The sequence below is a fragment of the Rhinatrema bivittatum genome, chromosome 8 (genome assembly GCF_901001135.1).
Source record: "Rhinatrema bivittatum chromosome 8, aRhiBiv1.1, whole genome shotgun sequence".
NCBI lineage: Eukaryota > Metazoa > Chordata > Amphibia > Gymnophiona > Rhinatrematidae > Rhinatrema > Rhinatrema bivittatum.
In genome coordinates this window covers 37,707,666-37,728,709 of record NC_042622.1, presented here as the reverse complement: position 1 = coordinate 37,728,709, position 21,044 = coordinate 37,707,666, and positions in this window count along the sequence as shown.

Sequence of the window (21,044 nt, the reverse complement as noted above, 5' to 3'; positions counted from 1 at the left end):
TAATATAACAGCCTCCATGTCAGGAAGATGCCCTAAGCACAGCCCAACAATGGGGCCCTCGCGGCCCTTCCATTGCTTAACTGACAAGACATTAAGACTCAATAAGTGCCGAAGGTGAAATAAGAGATTAAAATTTCAGTTTTCTTCCAGGCCATCCCCCACAACCATACTAAATATAAACTTTATTTTTTAATTGTATTTATTTAACACTATATAGCAGTAAGCAATATAAGCAAATAATGCACTTATAACTAGGGGGCAACAGAAAAAAAATGCAAATTTTGGTGCTCATTTTGCTTAATGGTTAATCCAGGGCTGCTCCAAATACATGACCACACCTCAGAACACAAAACTTCTTCTGAAGCGTATTTGTGCATTTCAAAACAAGTGACCAACCCTTTGATAGATATCCAAAAACAGCCTTTCGAAAGAGCCTCTTGGCTTTTCCTCAAAGACACCAGGCGTACACTGTCAAGAACAAAACGTATGTAGTTCACAATTCTGTAAATCGCAAAAATGCTATCCATTCAAACCATGAGGGAGGGGGGGTCTTAATTTAAACCCGAATTGTTGATGGCCTGTGCGTGTAAAATTCGGGGGTCACAGGCATGGCCAGAACCTGCACACGCCGCACGCATTTTCAAAAGGGCCTGGCCACACATGAAACCCCCGATACGGACAGAAGTGCCGGGCCAGCTGAAAGAGGCGGGGGCAGGCTGGGACAGTGGCAGTAGATGCTGTCCTGGGGAAGCACGCACCAGCAGCGCCGGGTGGCACACGGAGTTTACTTCTGCTCCAGAGGAGCAGTAACTAATGAAACAAAAATAATGTGAGTAGCTAGGTAGGGGTTAGGGGTTGGGGAGGAGAGGAGAGGAGAGGAGAGGGGAAGAGGGAGGAAGGTTAGGTAGGGGTATAGGGAAGTTCCCTCCCAATCCGCTCCTTAATTGGCGCGGACTGGGAGGGAACGAGGGAAGGCCTATGTGCGTCGCCGTGCGTTGCCTTTTAAAATTCCCCTCCCTGCACGTGCGAGCCCCGACCTGCCCGCACATGCGCGAGTGTAATTTAAAATCCGGCATGCATGTGCGCATGCGAAACGCATTTTATAACATGTGCGCGCCAACGCGCGCACATGTTATAAAATAGCCACGTCCATGTGCGCGCGCCAGGAACCACGCAGACATGGACGCACGCGCGCGGGTATTAAAATCGACCCCTTAGTGTAGAGATTTAATGTTGTTTTCAGTGAGTTATTAGCTGATCATGATCACCATCCCACCTGGATCTGAACACATGATTAATGACAGTAAAACGCAGTTGTCCAAAACATGTCCATTTTCGACACAATATTCAACTTTTTATTACTACTAGGCCCCCTTTCTTAATTATTTCTTCTCCTGAGACCAGTCTTCAGTTGTTCATACTCTATTCCTACTTCATCTGTATCAATGTGATGCCTGTATAAGACTGCATGAGATTCTGAAGAGGGTCAACACAGCTGGACCCCCATGTATTTAGGTTAATAATAATAAGTTATTGAGTAGGAGGTGCTTACAAAAGCTGTAAAAGTTATTTTTCATGAAAAATAATATTTAAAAAATATGTAATCGTACAGTTTGATTTGTTTTAACTACCAACTAAATTAATCACATAGGTTTTTCCCCCTTCAGTATTCTCTGTTTTACAGGATTATCTCTTCCTGACAGTTGTAAGCTTCCAGTTTTGGAGACACAATGCATAGCCACTGCATGCTAAAAAGAGAAAAAAAAAATTGATCGGTGCTTCCTTTTATAAATGCAAATTGAACTCTGTCACAATTTGACTCGGCAGCTCTGTCTGACATGTCTGTTTATAGAACGTCTTTAAGTCAGTCCTAAACAAAATGCATAATTCACACCTATAATTCTGATCTTTTTATGCTTTTCTGGTATATTTTTGTTTCATGAATGGAGAGAGATGAGCAAAAGCAGTGGTAGGAGGAATACCTATCTACGTGTAGAAACCTTTCAGAATTCTGCTTATGATATACAAGTTTCTGGGCTGATTTACTAAGCATTTTTCCAATAGATACAGAATAGAATAAAAAGCCCCCAGTAAATCAAGACCAGTTAGCAAAAGGTGTTCTCTCATTCTGTGCCTATGGCAGACTCTTGAACCTAGGGTCTGCAGAGTGCCCCTGACCAAGGCTGCTGTTTAGATTGGATCAGGGACAGACAGGCATACGTAGCATAGCAGCACTCTGACTGGTCCACGGGTCACTAGTGAAATGGATGCTTCCTCTCTTCACCTTGGCCAGCTGCACCTGCATGTGAGCATCGAGCGCACAGGCCAGGGATGAACTGCCTGTTGTCGGGGAGGACACTTTGTAACAGCTGCAGCAGCCACTTGGATCCAGCATTCTCTGTCATCGTGGAAATCGTTTTCCTGATGCAGCCTGTGATGCTGTCTGCCTTCTGCTACAGCGCAGTGAGGTGGTGACACACCCCATCTGCTCCATGGTGGCTTGCCACTGATATGGGGTGGAGGGCTGCTTGTAGGTCGCCTCGCTGGAGGAAGAGACTCGAGGGTCGGCTTAGGAGACCGACTTTCTCTGTTTTAGAGCTTCTCTGCTGCCGCTGCTCCTGATTCTTTGATTGGCAGATGGAGTATGCAGACTAGTACTGGCACTCTCCCCTGAATGTCTTGCTAATGAGTTTTCCCTTTTCATGTGATGCACAATGCCACTGTCGGTAAGATGCCCCAGTATCTTTTCTCTACTGATGCACTTACGACAATGAATGAACTCTGTAAGACGGAAAGGGTGGTGGATGCCTGGAATGCCCTTCCGGAGGAAGTGGTGAAGTCTAAAACTGTGAAGGACTTCAAAGGGGCGTGGGATAAACACTGTGGATCCATCAAGTCTAGAGGGCGTGAATAAAGAGGAGGCAGCAAAACACTGCACGGAGCGGCAGTAGCCACAGAGGCATTCACGGAGCGGGATGGCAGTGGCCAGTAGTTGGTGTTCCACCTTCACGGAGCGGAAGGATGGAGGGCTGCTATCTCCAAAAAAAAAACAAAAAACAAAAAAAACAAAACAAAAAATAAAAACAGGGGTGGGTAAGAGTATGGGGCAAGGGGGTGGCCTGCTTGTTACAGCGGTTGCTACCCCTAATTGAGCTGGATGTTCACTTGGATGCAGATACGGCGCTGCTCTCTAAATTGGTGGTGGGGTGGAGGGGAATTAGGGCTGGAGGGTACTGGAAGCCAATAGTAACAGGTGGGAGAGAGAAAAAGGGAAAAAATGGATAAAGTGCGTAGCTTGCTGGGCAGACTAGATGGGCCGTTTGGTCTTCTTCTGCCGACATTTCTATGTTTCTATGTCCTTCCTTCACTCTGAAGTGTCTCCACACCTCGGATTTCTTATGGGACTTCCTCTCCCTCACTGCAACTGTGGGTGCTGCTGCTGGGGCTTGAAGCAGACAGACAGAGAAGAAAACGGCCACGGACATCGCTTAAGCCCTTTACTGTCTCCTCTTCCCGGGGGCTGATCTATGCCCTGGCAGACTTGCTTTTTATGCCTTCTCTACCTGCTAAATGGAGGAGAGCACACTAGTAACTGAATTCTCCATCTTCTCCTCAGCTGACAGCTGTCCTATACCCTCTGAGTCTGAGATGCACTCACGTGATTCCTCTGAATCAGTACTTTTTTTTTTTTGCAGGATCTGCTGCAGGCATTTCTCAGGCGCCATCAGAGAGGAGCACTCTGCTGCTTTTGACTGTTATCTGCCCCTGGTACTGCCTTTGCCCCTGGCTGTACTTTCTCCTGCCCCTGTACCATAGGAACAGAGTTAATAGTGGCAGCAGGTAACCCATGCTTTTTCAGCCTCGGCTTCTTTTTGCTTGATGCTGCCTGTACCTGTGGTTTCCCCTGCAAAAACCGTCTCTCTTTACCTTGAGTGAGGGACATGCTGGTAGTACTGCTGCTCGCAGGAGTACTTGGATCTGCACTAACAGGTGCCTTTTCAGATGAAGGCAAAGCAGCTTTCTCTCTCCCTCTGCCATTGTTACCACAGTGTCTTCCTCTTCCTCCCACTCCCTGTGAAACATCCTACGAAAAGATGTTTTGTCTTGTTATAAGTAGTGTTGGTGTGTGTGTACTCCTTTACTCTCGCTCATAAAGACACAGCAATGTGAAGACTAAAATGTTCCAACACCCCCCACACACATACACAGGTAGAGAGTACTGCATTGCGCACAGGCACACACTATCTTGTTCATAAGCCTGCCACTCCACCACACCGCCAATGCCTGCCTAGCGAGTGTCTGCCTGTGCTTGGTAATAGGTACTGTGTTTTTTCCAGAGGCGATGGCACAACACACCACATACACATATTGTAATCACAGTGTGAATCCTTTTTCCTCTCTAAGATGAGATTCAGAGAACTAAAAGTTCAAATTCAAGCCCAGTTCCTCTGTGGTGTTTTCTAGTCAGTGCACTGCACTTCTATAGTTTACATCTCTCGGTGTCACTGTTATTACATAGACTATTGCACACAGTACACAGATTTCTGCCTGACGTTTCCTTCTGTGTTTTCAGTGTTAGCACAGTTACACTGTGTGAGTGATCACTGAAAAACAGAAAAATAGTTTTGATACACAATTACAGTGTGTCAGAAAAGGACCCAGCAGACAGAGCCCACCCTGCCTCACAATTATCCTAATCCCTTTTCAGTCTGTTTTCTCAATTTGTATTCAGCTCTCAGAACTATAAATCTGTACAACTATCCTGTCCTGCAGCCCAGAAAGAAATGAACTAAAATAAGCAGTTTCTTTCACTTTCAGTTGGAAAAAAAAGAGGAAGTCACTTTCAATCCATGCAGATGCCAGCTAGGATATGCTGACTAAAAAACCTTGATTGGTCCCGCTTCCTGGTTTGTTCTTTGTTCTTTCCCACCCTGGCTCTGGTCAGTCTAGGATCAGAGTGACATCATTGGTTACTACTAGCTTGCCTTAAGTAGATAAAAGGCCCTGTAGTTTTGTTTGACCCATAGATTTTAATGGGAAATGAAAACAAATACAAGCAGAAATATTCATTGATTTTTGAGGCACTGGTAATTTATATTTGTTTTCAACCAACCAAAACAAATCCATCTGATTTGATTTGGATTTGTTATTCATTTTAAATTAATTCATATCCTTAGTAATCTCTGAAATGACTGGCTGGCCTGAACTAGGAATTTTCTCCTTTCTACTCTCCATACAAAAATATAGTCAAATTCTGTACTCACCTCAGTAAACTCCTTCCATTACCAGGCACTGTGTGAAGTAACACAAAACCCTTCAGAAAAGACAGCAAAGCTATATAGCAAACCTGCCATATCAAAACAGTTAACTCCCAGAATTCAGATAGCACCAAACCCACCTATGAAAAAGCAATACTGTAAATATTATGCTGGGCCCTAGAACACTGATACACTTCCTACTGAGAACCCTACATAGAAACTACACATTAGAAAAATATCTCACCTGGAGGATGGTAATGTCACAGAACAAGATGGCAGCATAAATTTGTGCTCCAGATTTCCCCGAGCCTTTGGTTTTAGAATTGCCGCACATCCTTTGCGACTGAGGCTCTTTTGGCTAGAGATCAAGAGAACTGGAGCTTACAATGTCTCTGAAGAAAAAAAGGACCTGATTTCAAACAATTTTCGTATGTAAAAACCTCTATGGATTCCGAGGGGCCTGTGGAGTAGAGGAAGTCGCGGGTCTGTTATGGCTATGGAGGCTGACCTCGGCAATGGAGTGTCGGGAACGACAAGGAGTTCCGATAAGGGTTTTGCAATCTGCACAAAGATATGCAAGATACTAAGCAAGAACTTGTCGCTATGATGGCCAACTTGAGAGAGGAGATGTTGGATATTGGGCAAAGAGTCAATGATCACGACGTACGCTGAGAAGCCCAAGCTGATAAGGTGTAAGAAAATTGCAAATGCAATACAGCCACCTATCACTGGATAATTTGAATCTTCAAGCTAAAATTGAAGATTTGGAGAACAGAAATCACAGGTGCAATCTCCATTTCCAGGCAATTCCTGAGTCTTCTGTGGTGGAAACTAAAAGGGCGCATAGAACACTCGGCCCTAAATTGGGGAATAAACCCCGCGATATTATAGCCTGCTTCCATCATTTTTCTACTAAAGAGAGAGAGTACTCAGTGGTGAAAAAACAGTTCACGTGCCTTTGGGAATCTCATATCATTTCAGTGTTTGCAGATCTATCACTGATTACCATCAGGAAATGACTGGAGTTCAGAGAGATAACATCAGTGTTGCGCAAGGAGGGAATTATATATCATTGGCTCTTCCCTTTTGGTTTAGCAATGAGCATACGAGCAACAACTTCCAAAGTGAAGGCCGTTGATGAAGCAGAGGCCATTTTGCAGGAAGCAGGCATTGCGGTCAAGAAAACAGCTCTACTGAAAAATAACCTTTGCGTTGAGAGAGGATACACAGCAATGGCACAGAGTGGGGAAGGGAGGTCACCGGCTGCGGAGGCATTTCAGAGACTCCTTTTCCTCCAAAGACAGTGGCAAATGATGAACTGGGTTTTCATTAATCTCTTACAATTTTTTGCTGTGGTTTCTTAGCTGTACTGGGAGGCTGGAAAGGCTTCACGGAGATATTAGATGGCAAACAAAAATTGATTGTGTGGCTGATTCTATTGGTTTTGGGAATTTAAGCTCAGGGGGAGCTCAGATTGTGTTCTGAGTATGTTTATACCTCTTACTGCATTTGCAGTTTTGGAGGGGATGGTTTGGATTGGTAGGATTATGAAGGGGGAAACTGTAGGTGGTGATGGTGGGTATAATGGTAGGGCGCTATGCAACAATACAGCTGGTCGATTTGGAGCTGGGGAGATACCTAGAGAAGGGATATAGAAGTGATTTAATTTCACTACAATATGGCTACCACTAGAATTTTGTCCTTGAATGTGAATGGCTTAAATACCCCTCGAAAAAGGCAACTTCTTAAATCTGAGATCCAGGATTTGGGGGCTTCCATTGTACTTCTGCGAGAAACTCATCTTAAAAGACGACAAGAGTATCTTTTGGACTGGCCTAATTTCCCTTCTCAGTTCTTTGCTGCAGTCAGCAAAACTGAGAAATATGCGAGAGTGAGAATTCTATTTCATAAGGATTTTGAATGTCTAATCAGGATGAGTTATGCAGACCCTAATGTAAGATTTCTTTTGGTGAAATTTGAGGCGGGGGGGGGGGGGTGTATTCTTTACTAACTGTGTATGTCCCTAATACAGAACACGGGTCTTTCTTTGCTGCTCTAACTGAGATTTTGAATACGAAAGGGGAGGGTCATTTAATAATTGCTGGGGATTTTAATTTGACCCTGATGCCACAGTTGGATAATTCAGGGGGGAGTGGTTTGAGTACCCATAAACATAGGGCTCACCTTAAACATTTGATGGGGAGATGAGATCTCATTGATGCTTGGAGACATCGCTTTCCTTCGGCAGGGAATTATTCATTTTATTCCAACCCTCATAAGCAGGGCCGGTGGAAGCACAAGGCAAACTAGGCTTGGGCCTAGGGCACCAACCATTAGGGGGGCCCTGATGGCTGACATGGAGGCCCGTTCGGCCATTGATGGACCTCATCCGACTGGCGGCTGAGCAGGGAACTACTGCTGTGCTGTGTGCCGGACACACCCAGCAGGAAGATCGGCAGGGCCGTGGTGGAGCTCATCTCACCGTGGCTCAAAGAAAAAGGTCGCATCCAAATCTGCAGGTGTTTTTCTTCCTTCCTGCTTGTGCGGCCCCGGAAGAAAAACGTTGTTGGAGCCGCACAGACACGAAGGAGGGGGAGCATCGGCCGAGTACAAAAGAAGAGCAGCGTTTATAGGTCGCCGCGAATCCCTTGTTGTGGTGGCCCGAGAAGAGGAGGAGGCCCGGTAGCAGGGCCGCCATGGATCCCATGTCACGGGAGGCCTGAGAAGATCAGGGCCGCTGCAGAGCCCATCCCGCGGTGACCCACGAAGAGGAGGCTCAGAGGCGAGAGAAAGGCTGAAGGCCTGTAGAGTGTGTGTGTGTATGTGTGTGTGTGTGAGTGAGTTGAGAGACTGTGTGTAGGAGTGAGGACCTGAATGTTTGGAGAGACAGCATGTGAGAGCCTCTGTGTGTGTGAGAGAGACAACATGTGACAGTGAGAGCATGTGCTTGAGCAAGACAGCATGTGGGAGTGAGAGAACCTGTGTGTGTGTGTGAGAGTGAGACAGCATGTGCAAGAGAGAGACAGTGTGTATGTATGTATGAGTGAGTGTGAGAGCCTGTGTGTGTGTGTATGTGTGAGAGAGACAGTGTGTGAGAATGAGAGCCTGAGTGTGAGAGAGTGAGACAGCATGTGCAAGAGAGAGACAGTGTGTGTATTTATGTATGAGAGAGAGCATGTGAGTGTGAGAGCCTTTGTGTGTTTGAGAGAGACAGCATGTGAGAATGAGAGCCTGAGTGTGTGTCTGTAAGAGAGAGAAAGCATGTGAGAATGAGAACCTAACTGTGTGTTTGAGGGAAGAAGATGCAGAGAAAAAAAAATAGAAAAGGAATTGGCAAAAAAGGAATTGGCAAAAAAAGGAATTGGCAAAAGGAATTGGAAAATTAATGTGGGTGAAATTACACCGTACTCCCAATATATAGGAATTGGCAAAAGGAATTGGCAAAAAAACCCAAAACAAACCCAAGAAAGGGAAGATGGGGAAAAAAGCCTGTGACCAAACGATGAGAAAACTAAAGATCAGACAGCAAAGGTAAAAAAAAAAAACACTTTTTCTTGATTGGCATAGATTGTCTTTGGGAATGTGCAAGAGTAGCACTTTCTCTATGCAAATCTTGTGATGTACGAGATCAGCGTGGAGGAACTGGAAGCCTGCAAACTTTTAATACCGCGGGGCCTGCACAGAGGAGGCAGCAGAATGGGCTTCACTGTCAGTAGCAGCGATCGGCACCTCCCCAACAGCCATGCGGCAGCAGTGACAGTGGCAGCAGAGGAATGAGAGAGGTTCCGAGGTTGCTGGCAAAAGAGAGGGGGGTCTGCCTTTAGTGTGTGCATGTGTATGAATGGGTCTCGGCCTGGGGGTGTATGTGTGTGAATGCATGGGTGCCTTCCTGGGCTCCGTCTGTGTGAGAATAGGTGCCTGCCTGTGTGTGGTGCATGTGTGTGTGAGAATGACTGGGAGCTTGCCTGTGTGTGTGTGTTTGTTTGTATGTGAGGGAGCCAATGAGAGTGAGAGTGTTTGTGTGTATGAGAGAATCCAGGGGAGTAAAAGTTTGGGTGTGGGGGGAGAGAGGGTCTTAGAGCCTGAGAGTGTATAAATGTCTGTGAGGGAGAGAGGTTATTGTGGGTATAAGAGCATAGTGTGTGTGTGTGTGTGTGTGTGTGTGTGTGTGTGTGTGTACGTGACAGGGTATGTCTGAGAGAAAATGGACATGTGAGTATGTGTGAGAGAGAGAGAATAAAGTTTGTGCACTCCCCTTAACTCCTAATCATTGACAATCTCAGGGTGACTGGAAATCAAGAGTTACTAGCTATGGACAGCAGTTTTTTTTTTTTGTTTTTTTTTAAATCCTTATTAGTTTTAATTATTGGGTGTTATTTGATATATGTGCTGTTTTGAAATATTTTATTGGTGTTTGGGGAATTGTAAAAAATGTATATGATTTTAATTAATAGAAATTATATTTATCAGTAGTTTTAAAACATTCTTTTATTAGTATGGTTTTGCTATTATAATTGATGCTTTATGTTTCTTGATTTTATTTGTTTTATGAGGAATGGTGGTTCTGTTTTTCCATTGTTAATACAGAGTCTGGCTTCTTGGGGTTTCCATTTCAATTTTTTCTAATTTGTGCTCCTTTATTTTGTATTCTGTATTTGGTGTCTCTGCTCTGTGTGTGTGACCATGATGAGCGATTCTGCTAGCATGTAGTGTCTGTATAGGGATCTATAGCAATCAGGTTTGTTTTGTTTCCTCAGTAGGTGGTGTATTGGTATTCTAGGGCCCAGTGTAATATTTACCCTTGCTTTTTCACAGGTAGGGTTATTGTTGTTTGAGTCCTTGGTGTTATTACTGTTATGTTACGATGGGATTGCAGTATAGATTTTGAGTGTCTTTTTTGCGAGGTTTTGTGTTAGTTCACAATGTGCCTGCCAGTGGAAGGTGTTTGTGCTGCTGTTACTGTGAGGTGACACCAGAATTTGAAAATATTTTTTACTATGATGCGCTGTAAGGGAAACATCCAAGCTCCATTGTTTGGGGGAATTTCTATGGATGCAACGAGTTAGAGAACTGGAGGTGCAGGATTTATATTGACATTCTGTCCCTTCCTATATATTCCAGACTTCACTCTCATAGCCATATAGAATTAGTTGAATGAGGCTATCAAATAATTTTATAGTGTGAAACTGGCCAGCTTTTTAAAATGACACAGAAGACCCTTTGGACTTTCTTGTTAAGACTTTTTTTTTTATAGCCAGTTTTAAAGCAGGGGGCCATGCTATAGAGGTGGGTGTGATGAAGAAATGTCATTTTAGCTCCCCCCTCCCAAATTCTTCTGTCTAGAAACGCCACTGATTTTCTGTGCCCGTAAACATTAGTGCAAGAAGGACGGGGAGGGGGGGCACACTGGAGAGGCACACAAACGCATGGGCCCCCGGGCGCCGGAGACCCTTGGTGCGCCACTGGGTGTGAGCCATATGTGGCCACAAGCGGCGGCAAAGAGGAGTGGAGATTTGCCGGGCCGCAAGCAGTGCCCAACCTGCTCACAGCCCAGAAAACCACACAGACGGTGGGCGTGATCGAGAACGAGGTAGGAGTCGGAGCCAAGACTGGGGATGGCAGAGTGACCGGGGGGGGGGGGGGGGGGGGGGGAGGTAGTGGAGGTGCAAGGCAGAAGGTTCGCCTAGGGCGCCTAATTCCCTCGCATCGGCCCTGTTCATAAATCATACTCATGCACTGATTATTTTTTTAGTGGACAAGGCAATGATTAATCGGGTCTCTAAATTTGAGATCAGATTAATTCCATGCTCTGACCATGTCCCTATTTGGTTAGATTTACAATTTCAGAACAGAGATACTGGAAGAAGGTACTGAAAACTTAATGATACTCCCGTTGGCAGATGGCACCTTTTTCTCTCAGGTAGCAGATGATATTAGAGAGTACATTGGTAACAATGCCATGGGGGACGTTAATCCTTCTCTACTCTGGGATTGTTTAAAAGCTGTCATTCGCTGGAGGCTGATATCCAGGGCGGCCTTTAAAAAGAAAGAGAAAATAGAACAGAAAAAGAAGTGCAAGATGAACTGGCAGCCTTAGAATTTTGGAACATTTTTTGGATCCAATTTGCAAGGTACACTACAGACTGATGTTTTTTGATGAATGTAAACATATTTGTATTATTGTATTTTAGAGAGTGATACATTTTTGTATCTTTTGTTTTCAATGTATGAGTGTGGTGTGATTGAGATGATTTGGGTCATATATATTGTATTTAGGTTTTATCTATGAAGCAGCTACAATAAACATTTGTATGTGTTTTGCATTGTTTTTTGTAATTTTTTGACTCTCATTAGTTGAGTATATGTATAGGACTGTATATTGGGAGTACGGTATAATTTCACCCACATTAATTTGATTTACCTATTAGCCTTAGAAACGCTCCATAAACATATGCTATCTCGTTCTGTGTTTATTAAACTGCAGAGAGTTAAAGATAGTTTATATTCCTTAGAATTTGATTCTATTACTCTACAATTAAATCAGGTTAAACAAGAGCATTTTGAGTGGGGCAATAAAGCTAGTAGGCTGCTGGCCCGCAAGTTAAACAAAAAGGATATCTCAAGTCCAAATTACTAAGATTAGAAATAAGAATGGTTCTATTTTGACCTCCTCTGCTGATGTTCAGCAAAGGTTCATGCATTTTATGGTGAGCTGTATGGTGTTGATCCCTCTAGAACAGATAGTCAGACTGAGCATTATTTACTTTCTATGGATCTTCTGAGTATCTCTGAAGTATCTCCTAGACCATTTCTGCCAATATAGTATCCAATCAACTGTTCTTCAGTTATTTCATATTACTACATAAACTAGCAGAGTGTCACCTAATCATGTTATAATGTTAGAGTTAATCTCCAGAGGTTGGCTTCAAGCCCCTGCTCTCTGTTTATACCTCTCTACCTTGGTTTCTCCCACTCTTCACTTCCAATTCCCAGTTGCTTGCCCTTGTTATAATGTAACTTTTACTTTCTGCTCCCACTCTGTCTCCTCTAATTGAGGTTTTGACTTGTTATTGTTAATGAACTATTGTTCTATGTAAACCGAGTTGATTTGATCTGTATCAAGAAAGTCGGTATATAAAAACCCTAAATAAATAAATAAATAAATAAATAAATAAATAAATAAGAAGAGAAACAATTTCATGATAAGGAAATAATGTCTTTTGAGATTCTATAGGTGATCAAAGAGCTTAAAATGAATAGGGCCCCAGGATTAGATGATTTTGCAACCTAGTTTTACAAAAGATTCTCATCTGAATTGGTGCCATCTTTACACACAATGTTTAATTACCTTAGCTTGGGCAATTCTTTATTCCTGGGGTCCAATGTGGCAGGTATTACTATCTCAGCCAAACCAAGCCATGACCCGACTTTATGTGGGTCTTATCGGCCTATATCGTTGCTTAACATAGACCGTAACATCTTAGCAAAAATTCTGGCCAATCGTTTAAATAGGTAATGGTTAGACTGGTACATGCTGATCAGGCTGGTTTCATTCCGGGCCGAATGGCGGCAGACAATGTGTGCAAAATTATCATTTTCATATGGTGGGTGTGGAAAGAATATATTCCTGCTGTTTTGCTCTTGGTGGATGCTGAGAAAGCCTTCGACAGGGTGCACTGGCCTTTTTATTTTGCACCTTGGAAATCATGAACTTTGGGTCCCTTTTTCTCAGTTGGATATGTCAGCTTTATAGTAATCCCAGCATACAGCGAGGGACTAGACAGGGTTGTCCACTGTCTCCTCTGTTATTTGCTTTAGTTTTGGAACCCCTGGTGATAAAAATACATAATTCAGCTACTGTTTATGAGGTCTCAGTGGGTACTGTTAATTACATGTTGTCTCTTTTTGCTGACAACATTTTGTTTACATTGACGAAACCGTCTCAGTCGTTGGCTGAGGCAGTGGATGAATTGAGCAAGTTTCAGTAAAGTTTCTGGATTTAAATTAAATCTAAATAAGTCAGAACTGCTCAGTCTTACCATTGCGAAGGATCATATTTCTCAGTTGATCAACAGTGGATCAACAAGAAAATTAAATATTTGGGTATCCATGTTAAAATTGCTTAGACGAGCTGTATGAGTTAAATTATTCTCGGCTGATGAAAGATATAGTTTGGGATGTAGAAGCATGGTCAGAGTTCCTGTTGTCAAGGCTGGGCAGGATACTGACCATAAAAATTAATATTTTGCCCAGGATATGTTATTTTTTTCAATCTTGTCCAATTCACATTTCCACTGCTTTACTAAAACAAGGGCAAAAATGTATTTTTGCTTTCCTTTGGAAGCGTAAACCTCCCAGGATTGCTAGGAGTGTAATGTTTCAACCTAAATTGAGGGATGGTTTGGGAGTCCCCCATCTTAGTTCAAATGCACGCTATTTTTGACTGGAATAGAAAAGGTGAACAGAAATTGTGAGTGCAGCTGGAACAGGCTCTGATTGGTGGTCTGCTCCTATGGGCATCGACTTGGCAACCAATTGCCTCCCTACCTCTGGATATGGGTAACACTTTAAGGTTATGGATGCCATGGGTAAGAGACGGTATTTCTTTCATTCATCCATCAGTTATAATAGTGCCTTTCCAGCGGGATTGAATACACACTTTTTTTAGAAATTGGGTGGGAAAAGGTATTCTAAGATTGGGACAGTTTTACGAGGAAGGAAAATGTCTCACTTTCCAAGCATTGACTGAAAGAGATCATTTAGAGCGCAATGATACTTTCCCTTACTTACAAATCCGGCATTTGATGACGGCAGAGAGAGTAGGGGAGGATTTACTTCTTGGCAAGACACAGTTTGAACATTGGTGTGATCACGCAGATAACGTGAAGGATATGAAAACTAAGGTCAATGGCTTCCTTAATAATGAAAAAAAAAGCAGACAGGCGAAAGTCCAACCATCAAAGAAGATAAGGTATCAGTGCGAGGAGGAAGGATACAAAAGTTCAGCAATGTCCACAGAGTTCAAATACAAGATTTGTATTATATTGTGTGCAAGCAAGCAGAGAGTTCAGTTGTCAGCATCAAGCCAGAAAGGTTATATCAAATAGATTCTTGCTATTGCGCCTCTTAGGCAGATTGCAAGTCAAAGAGACTTTTGTGACGGGCTTAGCAGGGAAATCAGGCTGCGGAGCAGGCAGAGAGACGTAAGGTTTTCTCGAATTGACTTTATCTGCCTCCCTTTAGAACTGGATTTTCTTTTATAAACATTTCTCTTTAAGCATTGTTGTAAAATTTTCTTACATCTCTGCCTCGGGGACTCAGCTCTCTCAACCTGCTACTCCCTTAGTTTAGATGATTTTCACCCTCCGCACCCCTAGGTGCCTTCCTCGCCCCTCCCTTCTGTTTCCTCTCTACTATACGCCTTCCGCCCTAACGAAATTTTGTAAATATGTACCTCGCTTTATTTTGTCACTTAAGAATTTCAATGCAGATTTGGTTTATCTATATCTCTAACCGTTCCTATTGTTTATTGTTGACTCCTATCACTTCTTGCCTTTCTGCCCTTTCTCTCTGATGCTTCCCCACTTCTTTTCCCCCTTTCTTGCCTGCTCCCCCTTACACCCCCCCCCCACGCGTTCATTGTAATTTCTGCCTGCTTTAGTTACTTGTAAACCAGCGTGATGTGCTCTATGAACGTCGGTATATTAAAAGTTGTTAAATAAATAAATACATGATTTTTCAACTACTCGTGGGTTCCTTCCCGACGCAGTCTCTTCGAAACACGGCCCATGTCGGGGGACAGTGAATCTATTGATTTAACCTTTCTGGCTTGATGCTGACAACTGAACTTTCTGCTTGCTTGCACACAATAAAATAAAAAGCTTGTATTTGTGGACATTGCTGAACTTTTGTGTCCTTCCTCCTTGCATTGATTCCTTAATGAAGACCCAGTAGTTAAGCCTTCCTATACAAGGGCATGGGAAAAGGATTTGGGACGTGAATTATCTGAGGAGGAATGGGATTTAATATTCTTTAACACTAAGCGAAGCTTGATCTCAGCGATTTTATCAGAAAACAGTTACAAAGTGCTAATGTGATGGTATCTCACTCTTGAACGCCTACATAAGGCTAATGTAGGCGTTTCATGTTGGAAGGTCAGTGGGGGTAGGGGAACATTCTTTCACATGGGGTGGGAGTGTCCAAGGATTGTCCCGTTCTGGAGGAACGTTTCCTTGCTTACTAAGGAGATCACCCATGTATCTTCTTTCCTTTCTTCTGAAAGTGCATTGTTGAATCTACCCTGCAAGCTCCGTGCTGATTCTATGTGGGCGCTGATTCATCAGATTATATTAGCTGCCAGATGTGAGGTAGCCACTTGCTGTAGTGGCAGTTACGCGGAGGCTTGAGAAGATTTCTGAACTGAATACATATTTATATTTATTATTATTTATTTTGTGCTTTTCTATACCGGCATTCGCGATAGGTATCACATCATGCCGGTTTACAATTAACAAAGGGGTGTAAAAAGAAGATACAATAAGAACATTAACAGGTGCGGAACGAGAAACGTTGCAGTTAATCATAATCTTTCCAGGTTTATCCGTGTCTGGGACCCCTTTGTAAAATGGATATCGTGGCATTAGTAGTTCTGAGTATGAGGCAGATTTCAAATATTTTGCCTTGCTAGGCGATGATGTTTAAAAGATAGCAATGCTTATCTTTTCCCTATTCTCCTAATTTAAGTTCCTTTGGGGATTGGTTTTTGATGCTTGAATAGATAATTGTGGGTTAAGTTGGTTTATGTGTACTCATATCTGTGTACACTTCCTATCACTGTTTCCTCTGTTTCTATTTGATGGGGAGGGGAAGGGTGGGGGGTGGGATATTATACAAGGCTGATGGTGTTAGGAACGTGACATTATGTTGACATTCTTCATTTATGTCTTCAAAACGCAGTTTCTCAATACTGTATAATTTATACTACATTATTGTTGTATATTTTTCGATTGGTTTTGTTGCAATAAAAAATTATAATTAAAAAAACAAAATAAAAGAAAAATATCTCACCTTGGTCACGCAATCGGAGCGCAGACCCTTGCCAAACACAGATTAATTGTTCACAAATTTGAAACAAAACTATGCAGTCAAAACCTGAAATCTTCTTTGGTTTGCTGTCCACTTCTGCTTCACGCCTTCCCCTTCTGTTCCCTGCAGACAGAAGAGAACGTAAGGTGGATTAGGAGGCAGAGTAGCTCCTCTTAGCTGGGCTTTGCACATTTCATCCTTAGCTCCTAGCCCTTCTGCTTCCTGCAGACGTCCTGGGAATGGAGGGGCTTAGAGCAGTGAATAGAACAACTGTTTTCTGCTGCCTAAGATGATAGATTTGCCCCTCCTGACTGCCCCTGAAATTGTAGCACTCTAGGCATTTGTCCAGTTTGCCTAATGGAAGGATCGGTCCTGGACTGTAGAGTTCTTTCTGCTTTTGCACATCTAACACAAACCTGAGATTCTCACGCCAGACTTCATACCCATCGATTGTTCAGTATTTATCTGGAGTCGGCAGTATTTCTGTCCCGTGCTATTTTCAGCATTTCCAGCACCTGGGAATATTTAGAAGGGAAGGTCCAGTGGACGGAGCAGTGAATAATAAACCCAAATAGCTCATGAAACTTGCAAGTAGAAATCCAGCTAGTCCACCGACAATGGGCACTCAGGCAAGACGAGTTCCTCATTTTACCTAGTTGGGTAATAATAGCCAGTTCTTTTTTCACCTTTCCCCTTGGAAGCTTTTATGAATACCAAGTATTAAAACTTCTGCCACCATTTCAAAGTCAGTTTTCTGAAGTATTGTACTGCAAAAGGCACTGGGATATAATTTAGGAAAAAGCACTATGAAATAAATACCAATTATTAATCTTCATCCTACCAACTGGGGTCCAATTGGACCCCATGCATTAATGTGCTTCCGCTATATAAACACCAGAAATTATTTTCAGCCACCATTTTAGGGATTTGTCACTTAGCCTACGGTAAGTCTGATTCAAATGTTATTCTAAGCTATTCTATTTTATTCTTCCTACAGCAGCTATTTATTATTTGGGGGCCAAAAAGATCCCAGAATTTGCGACTTTCAATTAAGCAAGTTTAAAAATGTATAACTACTAATTCTTTGCATTTTCAGTCGGTAAAAATGTCTACAAAAGGGTCTTCTAGGCAGAAATATGCTCGGTATTCTACTGCAGATGTTCTGAAAGCAATTTTTGAGGATGACAATGACTCTGATTTTGAAGATACAGACATCTCTGATGATGAGGTTGATCACATATCAGTGACACCGAATCCGGTTTTCCATATTGAAATAAATAATAAGGCATGTTCAATGACAATGATTTTCAAGGTCAATCAACAAAACTGCATGGGGTCCATATGGACCTCAGTTGGTAAGCTTGTGATGTAAAATATGTTGGTAGGATGAAGGCTACTAATTATTATATCTGAGTATCTACCAAACTCTGCTGATCGCCACTAAAATGACTGAAAAATCTAGCACAGCTCTAATAAAGGATAATATATAACAGCACTATAGGAACGAGGGAATGGTCACAATTATTTAAATTCCTGGAAAAAAAAACATCCCAGTAGGAAGTTATTTTTAGGACCATCATCTGCTCCCTCTCAGCTGTCTCTCTGAGCTTCTTGTGGAATTTAGGACCCTGCAGTGCTACAGAGAGACATTCCTCTCCTCCATCCCTTAAATGGGCAGCAATAATAGGGATGTGCTATAGTTTTTCCCGACTTAGGAAATTTCAACAAAATTGCCTAATTCGGAATGTTTCGGGAAAACCGAAAAACGATTTAATTTTTTCCAAAATTTTGAAAAAAATTCATTTTTGGGTTAGTGAGCACTATCAGGAGTTAGTGCGCACTAACTCTTGTTAGTGCACACTAACCCGAAAATCAGGGCCCCTGAGGAAAAAAAAAACCCAGAACTGCAGGAAAAATGAAATTCCCATGGAGGGGCCCCCGAAACGAAGCCCAACACAAAATAGAAACCCGAAGCACATCTCTAAGCAATAACAGTGCTGACATCACATACCAGCTGTTCAGTCTAGGTCCCTCTCCAAGAGACGCCCTGTTCAGTCGCACCATCTGCACCAATGTAGCTACAGCTCTGCACCTGAGGCATTGTTTCCTATGTTCTCAGCTTCCTGAAGTTATTTGCCCAATTAGCAGCTGAGAACATTCACTACTTTCACAACAGGGGTGCGCATTCGTTTGAAAACAAAATGAAAAATGCAAGAAAACGCCCTTATAAAATGAAATGAAGATTATTTTTTTATTTCATTTCTTTTGTTTTGGCAAATAGTGCACGGTCGCAAATAGCGCACACTATTTCAGCATAATGCACACTATTGATCTGAAGATGGCGACACAATGTGACAAGGTGATAGCTAAAGCCAGAAGAATGCTGGGCCACATAGATAGAGGAATATCGAGTAAGAGAAAGAAAGTGATGATCCCCTTGTACAGGGCCTTGGTGAGGCCTCACCTGGAGTACTGTGTTCAGTTCTGGAGACAGAGGCAGGATGGAGGCCCAGAGGCAGGATGGAGGCGGTCCAGAGAAGGGCGACCAAAAAGGTGGATGGTCTTCATAAAATGACTTATGAGGAAAGATTGAAGAACTTAAATATATACACACTGGAGGAGAGGAGGAGCAGGGGTGATATGATACAGACTTTCAGATACTTGAAAGGTTTTAATGATCCATGGTCAACAACAAACCTTTTACATTGGAAAAAAATCAGTAGAACTAGGGGTCACAATTTGAAGCTCCAGGGAGGAAGACTCAGAACCAATGTCAGGAAGTATTTCTTCATGGAGAGGGTGGTGGATGCCTGGAATGCCCTTCCAGAGGAAGTGGTGAAGACCAGAACTGTGAAGGATTTCAAAGGGAAATGGGATAAACACTGTGGATCCATAAAGGTTTAGAGGATGGGAATGAAGAGAAGAGCCATGGGGGTGGATTACTGGAGAGGAGGCTACTACCTGGTAATTACTACCCTTACTCAATAAGCCTTCACATGGTTAATGCAACTCCAACATTGCTCTCTGCTTCAATGGCAAGGGGAAATATGGAAAAGAGGATTTGCATTCAGATAACAACCAACAAGGACTGAACTCCACAATCTGGGTAAACAAATAAATGTGGGGGTAGCTTGCTTATTACGGTGGTTACTACCCTAAACCAATTAAGCCTGATACATCACTTTGAATGCATATACAGCGTTGCTCTCTGCTTCAACAGCAGAGAGAAATGTGGAAAAGAGGATTTACATTCAGACAACATCCAACAAGGCATTGATGTGTACAGTCTGGGTAAACAAGCATCGGGGTAACTTGCTTGATGTGGTGGTTACTACCTTTAACCATTAAGCCTTATGCTCACTTTAATGCAACTCCAACGTTACTCTCTGCATCAATGGCAGGGGATGGCAGGAAATTTGAATCAAACAGTTACCAACAAGGGCCCTGAACTTGGTGATTGATGAAACAGATAAGTATGGGAAAATAATGAAACAGATAAGTATGGGAAAATATGTGTGGGAGCTTGCTGGGCAGACTAGATGGGCCGATTGGTCTTTTTCTGCCGTCATTTCTATGTTTCTATATTTCCAAATGGCATGCGCTATTTCCTGAAATGAAAATATTGAAAAATGACCCCTCCCCCCCAATGAAACAAAATTCGGTCAGGAACCTCCTCTCAACAAAACGAACAAAATCCTTTGGCCTGCTCACCCCTATCTTACAATATTTCACCAAGTCTGCCGTAGTAACTGTTGCACGACATGAAATTATCATGGGAGAGCTTTCATGGAGACTTCCTGTGATGACCTATTGAGCAAATGACTAATCTCACTTTCTTAATAAACTTATTTGGCTGTTTTTGAAAAGTTGAGAAGTATCTGCTATTTTTAGGCAGAAATTGTTCTACCAAGTGTTTTTGTATGCAAGAGATCAGCCAGGAAAGAAAACGGAATCATTAAAGCAAAGCAAATATCACCGATGGACTGAACTAAAGTACGCCCCTAACCAAAACACAGTCCTTGGCAGGCAGCCTGCAAACACAGCACCTTTCACTAACACCTTCACGCCACAGTCTAATTGAACTTTGGACATGATATAGGAGGGCTTTTCTCCCATTCTGTTTCAAAGGAGAGGGAATGGGCTCAGGGGGAAGCTTTGTGAATCAGGCCCCGTGTGATGGATGAAGAATAATCTTGCATTTGACAGGCGCGGTTATAATAAACTCCAGGACAATGAAATAGTGTGTTCTCTTGTATTTCCAAGGGAAGAACAGAAACAGTAAAGTCAGATGTGAACAGAGGGTTCATGGAAAGCCAAGTAGTTCATGTAGATTACTTTAAGTAGACTATTCCCAAAGCAATTAAGCAATCTCTCCAGCTGAGCTGGGTTGTTTTTGGTTAATTCTAATAAGTTTTATCCTAGTTATTTCCACAGTGGGTTGGGGCATCTTTCTTTTGCTGATATAATTGCATATAACTTGTATCTAACTGTACTTGGAGGGATGGTCGTGTACTTTAAAACATGATGCAGAAATAACTTGGAAACCTAACAGAACAAAAGATATTTTTCTCTTGGAGCACCAGCAAAACTGCATCAAACCATCTCTGTTTTTTTGCAGAACAACAGCTTTGAAGGACATGGTCTCATGTAAGGACATTCAAGGTCAATCATGCACTCTTTCCCCAGTCCATGACCGACATG